The 8,334-nt window shown below is 41.2% G+C and overlaps 1 protein-coding gene across 2 annotated transcripts in view; it reads left to right on the top strand.

Annotated features, from left to right (window-relative positions):
- The window catches only part of GPBP1L1 (GC-rich promoter binding protein 1 like 1), a 31,603-nt gene that overhangs the window by 627 nt on the left and 22,642 nt on the right, over positions 1-8,334 (top strand). Inside the window, exon 1 of one of the 2 annotated variants that reach the window (XM_026033635.1) lies at positions 1,312-1,378. The exons of the other annotated variant lie outside the window; for it this stretch is intronic. The gene's annotated coding sequence lies outside the window, so the exon portion shown is untranslated. Of the gene's footprint in view, positions 1-1,311; positions 1,379-8,334 lie in introns of those variants that run through there. 2 annotated transcript variants of the gene reach the window in all.

Genomic DNA, 8,334 nt, shown 5'->3' with positions numbered 1-8,334 from the left:
CGGGGCCGCGCGCTCCCCCCTGCCCGCCGCTCCCGCCGCGTCCCCCCGCCGAGAAAAGTTACGGCGCTGCCTCCCGCGGGCGCGGCGGAGCGGCCCTGCTCGCGCCTCCCGCTCCCGGCTCTGTTGGGGGCTTTCCGTGTGGAAACGAGCCAGCGCGGAGCAGTTTTCGCGCAGTTCAGCGGGTGCTCGCAGAAGTTTCAACTTCTTAAGCAGCTTTGGGTGAACGGTCGTTACTGAAATCGCTGCAGGCGACGGCGGGGAGGGGGGCGCTCTTTTAAGGGCTCGCCTCGGAGATGTTTCGAGGCGAACGCAGGCAGGTAAGTCACCCTGGCGAGCGCCGCCCCCGGCGCCGGGTGACACCGGGCGCCGCCGAGCCCGGCGCGTTCGGGAGAGCGCGCAAGGCGGTGGGGACGCGGCGGAGGTGACGCGGCCGCCCCAGAGCCGCCCTCGGGAGCGGAGCGCGCCGAGGGGCCGCCCGGGAGGGAGCGCGGCCCGCAGCGCGGCGCTCCGCGGCCTGCGGAGCGGGATCCCCGCTTCCCGGCGCCGAATCCGCAGAGAAACAGGTGCAGGGGAGGAGGAGGAAGTACAATTCCCAGTTTTATGGGAAGCTGTCTGCGCGCCCTCGCTCTTCCATGTTATTTCTAGGGAGATATGCCTCAAGAAGAACTTTTTTTTTTTTTTTTAACCTATTTGGAATAACTTGGAATAGTTTGGAAAAACTTAAAGGATTTTTTCTCTTTTTTCATTTTTTTAATTTATTATTGCCATTATTATTACAATCGTTTCTACAAAAGCCCAGCCTCTGCTTTTTTTTTTTGCTTCCAGTGGCTCGTAGTGTTAATCCTATATGACATGGAAGTTTCCATTGCAGATCCCACAGTAGGACTTGAAGTGAAAAATATGCATGGAACAGATGGCATTCAACAACAACAACAAAAAAAAAGTCCGTTTTTTTGTATTTTTTTGTCTTTTTTCTCCTGTGGATATCTTAATAATGAGAGAGATGAGGAGAATGCAGATGTGCTGTATAATAGACCACGTGGAAGCACAAGCTTTCTGGATTATGACGAAAAAGACTTTGCTTTGAGAACATTGTTGCAGGGTGTTGTCACCTTGTCTCATAGATTTGGCTGCTTAGAAGGTGCTTTTAGTGCAATTCTTGAAACTCCTTTTTTATACTGGGAAATGAAGGCACTACGGAAAAGTAGTCTCTTATAGGGGGAAAAAAAAGAACTGTTTTATAGAGAAGTAATCACTAGCACTTTCATTACATCTTAAAATATTTCAAGAGTTGGTGAACACTAGTTTTTCTTTTTAGTATTAGAAAATACCGTATTTGGATCTGCAGATTTCGGGAGTGTTGAGTGGTTGTTCTCCGGTAAGTGAAAAAAGGTGTTTGCTTGTTTGTCTGAAGGGTTAGAAAATGCTTTTTTCAATTAAGCTTCAAGTTTACAAGGTGTGTGAAGTTGTGTAATTGCTGGATTGACTCAGTCTTTGAGGTCTGTGTACTTCAGAGTTGCTTCACTCATTTGTCTGAATGAGCAGATTGGAAAAGGCGTAGTAATATAAAGTGGAGCTAAAGCCTGAGCACACCTGTTCAGTAAATTTCTGACTGTCCTTGCATGGCCATAGCTTTTTTTCCTTTGTTTTGAAAACAAAACTCACTCAAATGTGAGATTGTTGTTCCTTTAACTTACTGTGGATAGTTCAGAGTTGCATTGCTTCACCAATTGCAAAATCCCGTATCTCCCACCAAGTTTGTTTAATTTCTTAATTTTTTTTGCTAACTCGTTTGGAATTCATTGCTCTTAGGGAGGCAAGAGCCGTTTAGATTCCGTTTCATTAACAAGAATGTCAGTAGATGTTCTAGTGTCACTTCTGCAGTGACCGGGATAGCAGCTAAGGAGTGTGTGTCTTCTGCTTCAGTAAGAGCAATAAAGTGCCCGTTCTCTTTGCTCGTCAGGTTTGACGAAAGGCAGTGAGGCCAGTAGAAACAAGGCTGTCCCTGGACTCCTTCCTGAGTGCCAGGGTGTTGTTTAACTTGTGTTCCCCGAGTTAATGTTCCTGTGAAAATGCACCAGTTACCGTATGGTCAAAAGATAAATGTGCATTTTGGGGAGTATATATGAAGATTGATAGTGGCTAAGTCCCAGTTGCCCCATATGTATGTGTGCAGATACTGCACAGGCCTAAAAATTTAAGGCTCGGTTGAGGCATTAGCTTGGCAATAAATGAGAGAGCATATTAATCATATAGATTAGTGGTCAGACTTTATCACTCTAATTTGGGTTTTTTTTTTTTTTTTTTTTGATTAAATCAAATGTGTTTCTCTTACTTCCTCCCGTATTTGATTTATAAAATCATTGGCACAGACGAGAATTAACACTTCATGCTTTTCAGACTTGAGTGTAATTAAATAGCAAAAAGACTTTGCAGAGCCTTGGTGCCTTGGTCTCATCAATGACTAATCTGAAATAGTGGTATTCCCATCATCTTGTTTTTAGAAAAACCTTTGAACCAATGAATTCAAATGTAACTAAGATGTTCTGTAGTAGCTGATGTTCAGAAAAAAACATCTGGGGTGCCGTTCACCTCTGTGACTGAGGAACACCAGAAGCTACCGAAGTTCTAGGGCTTGGAGTCATTGCAGTAAAAATGCCTGTGATTTTTTTTTTTCCTGGTGTCTTATTATCTCTTCTAGTTCAGTATTTTTGTAAAGTTTTCTTCCATCTTTGAGTATTAAGATTGTGATGTGCTGATCGTGGATCTTAATAGGCAAAGCTGTGAGTCTATATTGTTGTGCAGATGCATGTTCTTCCTTTCAAGAATCCCCCCCCCCTTTTTTATTTTTATTTTTTTCCTTTCAGAAGAGGAAATAAATAAATACATTAAGGGAATTCTAGAATAATCTTGCCTTCAGCTTCTCTTTTAAGTCCAAGTATATAGCAAGTATCTGGGAAGGATAATAGAGTGGCTGAGAATAACTGCCAGTGGGGTTCAGAGTTTTCATGTGACAGAGGCCGTTTTCCTGCGTGTTTGTGTGACCCTTATAGCATAGTTGCAACATACAGAGCGTGTGGCAGTGACCAGCACTCTTTGGACTCTTGTCATCCCCAATTTGTTCGGAACAGTTACCTTGTAAATAAAGGGCCAGGGCTGCCATAGAGCTATATGGGCACAAAGCTGCTGAGTACACAGGAAGTTACTGATGAATTTTTATGGTGAGGATTACAGCAGGTCTGCAGCCTCTCAGCAGAAAGCTAGGACAGTCACCTGTCATCAAAGGATTGATTGGCATTAGTGGGAGGTACTTTGAAAAGACCATTGATTCTTATCTTTAAAAACTTGGTGGTGGAGTCCCACCAACATTTATCGTAAACATACAGATGATTTGATCTTGATAAACTAAAGAAATGATCTGAAATCAATACAATGCTTTTTAGCATAGAGGGATTGGAGTTACGAGGTTAAGGAATATTATGTTACACCAAGAAGCAACAGCTGGCTCGGCTGCAGCTCCGTGGGAGAGAATCCAGGGGTTGTGGTGGCTCCTCAGTTGTCATGAGTCAGCAGCAACGCTGTCGAGAAAAAGGCTCTTGTCATACCAAAACACACATGGGAAAGAAGGCACCCGAAAGGAACTAAGGAGGGAATCTTTCCATTCTCCTGAGGGCTGGTAGGTCTTCAGCTCAAAGTGTTTTGTTGAGTTTTTGAACCTGTCACACTTTGAGAAAGATACGGCTGAAGCGCCAAGGATAGCAAGGTCTCTAAAAAGATAGCCCCTTGAGTGAAGATTGAAATAAACTTATTTAGCTGTGGATTTATTATTACTATTATTCAGCGTGTGATTCATCAGGCATCAGCTGGTGATCTGGAAAGTAGCTATCTCCAAGTATAACTGAAGAAACCAGCTCTGAAATACTGTCGCTGCCTGCAAACTAGCATGCTTGGTAGGTGGATCAGGTTTGTTTTTATCATCATCAGTACTTTGAACTTAAAAGCCTGTAGCTTTGACAATAAAATTAAAGAGTTCAGAATTGGGATTTTTTTGGCTTTTTTAATTATTTTTTTTTTTAGGAAAATAAAAGAAAACTTGTGTCTGATCCCAGACTCATCCTTTTTTTCTGCTGCCAAGCAGTGTTGTGATACAGATGGCCTGTGGGCTTTTCCCACTCTCCCCCTCAAAAAACTATTAGAATTGCATTTCAGTAAGGAAGTAATGAAGTTTGGCCTGGAGAAAAGATGTCCTAAATCGTAGCTGCAAAGAGAAGTTAGTGAATTTTCCAGTACTCGTTGTGACTAGGGCAAGTAGTTATAGGCTGAAATTACGGCAACAGATACTTGGGTTATGCATTAGATACGGGGACACTTTGAAGGTATAAAGATGATGAAAACAGATTGTAAGATATGCTGGGGAACTCGGATATGCTAATCTTCTTTTGATTTACAGCTCCCCCAAAATATTCCAGTGGCAGTATGAATACCTGCATAATGAATTCCAGTCCACTGATAACAAACTTGTTTTTCTGATACTTTGAGACATCTTAGGAATAATTTGTGGACCCCTAGAGCTCTGCAGGCTGAAGATCATGGCACAAATTCTTTTTTTTGGAGGACTGCTTAATTTATTTTCAAAGACATCCGATGGGAGAACATAAAGCTAAAGTCTTTTAAGCCTCGGGAAATGAGAATGAACTAGATGATTTTCTTAATTTTTTTTTTTTCCCCAGATATTTTTCTACTAAAGTTTAGAGTAGGACACTAGGAGAGAAGAATGGCATTAACTTTTGGCCTGCACAGTATGCTTGCAGAATAACAGCATAATGTGTCTGTGGAAGATGCAAAGACCAAGCTTGAATCAGTCAGATAACACCTTGCCCAGATCTGTTTGCTTTATTTTACTCAACATCTGAAAGTTAAACTGACTAGGTCGGAAGAAAAGCTCCAGCACAACACAGTGAACATCCAAAGAGGATGTATGCCAGCTGCAGCAAATCAGCTCTATAGTTAGGGGAAAAAAGTTGCTGCGTGGTTAAGGATCACTTGTTCCTCATTTATTTCAAGTCTGAGACCAAATTAACAGCATATTTATTCCTCGTTCATTGTACTTTGTATGTGTAGCCTTTATTTTGAATGGAATTGTCTTCAGTGACTTCCATGGGGGTATTTGATTAAGCATACTTTATTAAAGAAAGTGCTGAACATTTAAAATCAGTAGAATAGAATACATAACGATATAGACTTTACAAACTGTAGTGTGGGGATCATGCTAAACATGCTAAAAAGTGCTGCCTGAACCTGTCTTTATCATGTCCTAGTCAGAGATGCAAATAAATGTCGACTTTTTGCACATTGTCCTGATCTTGGAAATCTGTTTTCTTTCCCCTAGTCTTGAACTGTTGTCTTGGGAAAGAAGCATCTATAGCTGGAACTTGGTACTGCTTTTCCTGGGTGGCCTTGGTCTCATTGGGCTGGGGTCATGGTGCTGAGTGGAAGAATTACTATAATATTTTTAGGAGAATGGTGTCCTATTTTTTAATGTCCTGTTTTGCTCATTATGTTGATGGCCAGTGTGCTCTTCCCTTTGCAAGACAACTGCCTTCTGCTCTTTTCTGATCCTTCTCCTGGAACACAGATATTAATTTAAGATCTCTCTTGTCTCATCCCAAAGACATTGGATTTTGTAAATGATCTGGTCACATTTGATGTTCTTTTCTAAGGGAAAGTGTTTTTCTTATCCCCACACTGAAAATATTTAAATGCAAGTGTGCTGTAGTAGTGATAGTAACACTGGCAAAATACTACGTGCTTTATCCAGCTGCCCTTGGTGGGGAAACTCTTCTCTCTTTGGAGAGGGAGGAGAGGAGGAGTGACTGGAGAACTCACTGCTTTGCTTCTGCTTCGGATCTGTCTGCATCCCTGCAAGCCAGGTGGGCAGGAGGTGTGTATTATACAGCAGGGATGAGCTGCTAATTACATATTTGCAGTTCTTTCTTTATGATGAGGAATATTATCTTGGTGTAGGCTATTAAGAGATAGAGAAGACTTTATGCATAAAGACTTTGAGCTAACAATATAGATAGTCTGTTCATTGCTATTTCTTCTCCTCTGTTGTCATGAGGTTTTAAAAAGAACAGTGTTGTGTTTAAAGGCAGCCCTGAGAAGTCTCTCATGTCTTGTAATGTTCGTGGCAAAAGGTCTGTAAATCAAAGTGCACTGCAAAATAGATGTTTGATTTCATTCCCTTCGAGGACTTAAAAGACCTTTGGACTTGAATTAAAACTGTCCGAGGCCTTTTCTGGTTTTTAAAGTATAAAATGCTAAAAGAGGTTAAAAGTTCAGAGCATTGTTCACTTTTAAAACCTGATACTATTTAAACTATGTTTTCTTATTTTGCATCAACGGTGTCAATTAACACACTCAGCACTGGTATATGTAATCTGTGGGGCCCCCTTTCCCTCCGATAGAGGAGAGCAAGGAACAAGTTCTGTTATTTATGCTACAGTTCTCCCATATAAATAGAGCTGCATACTGTTACAGGCAAGTGAAAAGTGCAATATTAAATAGTGTGAGGCGTGATGGTATTGTCAGTGGCTATAGGGTATAAAACATCTAGGAATAATCTTTGAAAGGCCTAATATATGGGGCCTCTGTGCTGTCCCCATTTTGTGCTTGCCAGAAGTTTGGGGTCTTCCTTGTCCAGGATGGTGCTATCTTGGTGCTTTAAGTCAACTCTTAAATAAAATCCTGTAATTGAACCATTCTTGTTTATCACACTGGCTGAGGTTCAGAGCCTTGTCTTGTTACACAGGCTGCTGCACAGGTTCCTCAGAAACTTTCCAAAATATGCAAAATGCAACTTGCTTTTGAAGATAAGCTGGCTGGCTTTGAGGCTGTGATCTCCTCAGTGCATCTGGTGCTTTTGACACAGCAGTTACGCAGTGATGCTGGTGGTTGTGGAAATTGGGATCAGTTGAGGCTAGAAGGGACAAACAGCAGCAGCATTGCTAAAAAGTGTGTCTCCTCTTGTCAGTGTTTTCTTATTTATTTGCTGGAGAATCTTTCCTTCATTGCAATTCTCAAAGTTGCTTTTCTCTGGCTATGCAACTGTTGTATGGCCTTGTGTCTCTGGTTATTGTTAAAAAAGAAATAAACCATCTTCTTTCCCTTGCCACATTCAGTGTGTTTAAGGACATGCACAAGACCTGACTGTTAAAGCTTTGCAAGGGCATGGGGCTGGGTAGGGATGTGTGTGTCTGTGTGTTCCTGTGGGATTCACTGTGACCTTAGAGAAGTGGCAAGAAAACTGGTAAATGGGCCGATCCGCACGGAAAACTACCATGGATGAGATTCCTGTGGGAGGACTTTCAGAAAAGATCTTCAGTGTATGAATGTGTCCAGACAAACTTTTCTTGCCATTTTTCAATGAATTGGGGCTATTTGGTTTGCAGAAATGGTCAGATACAGAGTGTGACATATGCACTCTAAGCCTGTCTGTTACTCTGAAAAAACTTTGGCACAGAGAAGCTTCTGGCATATTTTGATCTTGGAATAATTAGATCACTGTGTTGTTTCTGAACACAAAACAATTCTGATGAGTCTACAAAATAGATTAACTTGCTTTAAGCTTGGAAAACAAGGTTTTAATCTCAGCAAGAGTTATTTTTTATAAGAGCTTTTAATATCTGTATGTGAGAAGATTCCATTTTGTTGTATGATTAGCACTTTAATTCATAATTCATTATTTTGATGGATTCTCTTAGTTCTACAAAATATGACATGGATGATACTTGGCATTTTTAGATGTTTTTCAGCATCTGGTGGTATGAAAAATGTTGCTCAGGTTGTGTTTCTATTTAATACATTTGTCCTTTATATTCAGGTAGCGTTTTTGTATACCTGGTTAAGTGATATGCTAGAAAAAGCCAAGTGCTGCTGACAGATCTATATTATAGTTATTTTGGCACACAATAGCTTGGGCTTGTAAGCACTATTAGCTGTACATGTCATTTAGGAACATCTGCATTTGTCCTTTCAAAAAGGTTTCAGTGGTGGAGACAGATTGAAGGTGCAGTTGGGAATAGCAGTAATGGAAGCTGAAAGCAGAATGAAAGCAAGTTTGTTTTGTAGGTACTTCATGCGAATGAACGTGCTATTATCTGCAAATACACAGTTTAAACTTGAGGACTTAGCTCAGCAGTTGTTATGACAACTATTGAACTAGCAGTGCTACAGTCTCGTCTCTTCTAGTCAAGTCTAATAACACATGCGAGGTTGAAGCTATATTCATAATTATGTAATTTTAAAGGTGATGTGAACGTGTATGCTCAAATA

This window comes from Nothoprocta perdicaria, unplaced genomic scaffold (genome assembly GCF_003342845.1).
Source record: "Nothoprocta perdicaria isolate Ctin4 unplaced genomic scaffold, notPer1 scaffold_0, whole genome shotgun sequence".
NCBI lineage: Eukaryota > Metazoa > Chordata > Aves > Tinamiformes > Tinamidae > Nothoprocta > Nothoprocta perdicaria.
The sequence above is the reverse complement of the archived record's forward strand: the minus strand, read 5'-3'. Positions and strand labels throughout refer to the sequence as shown.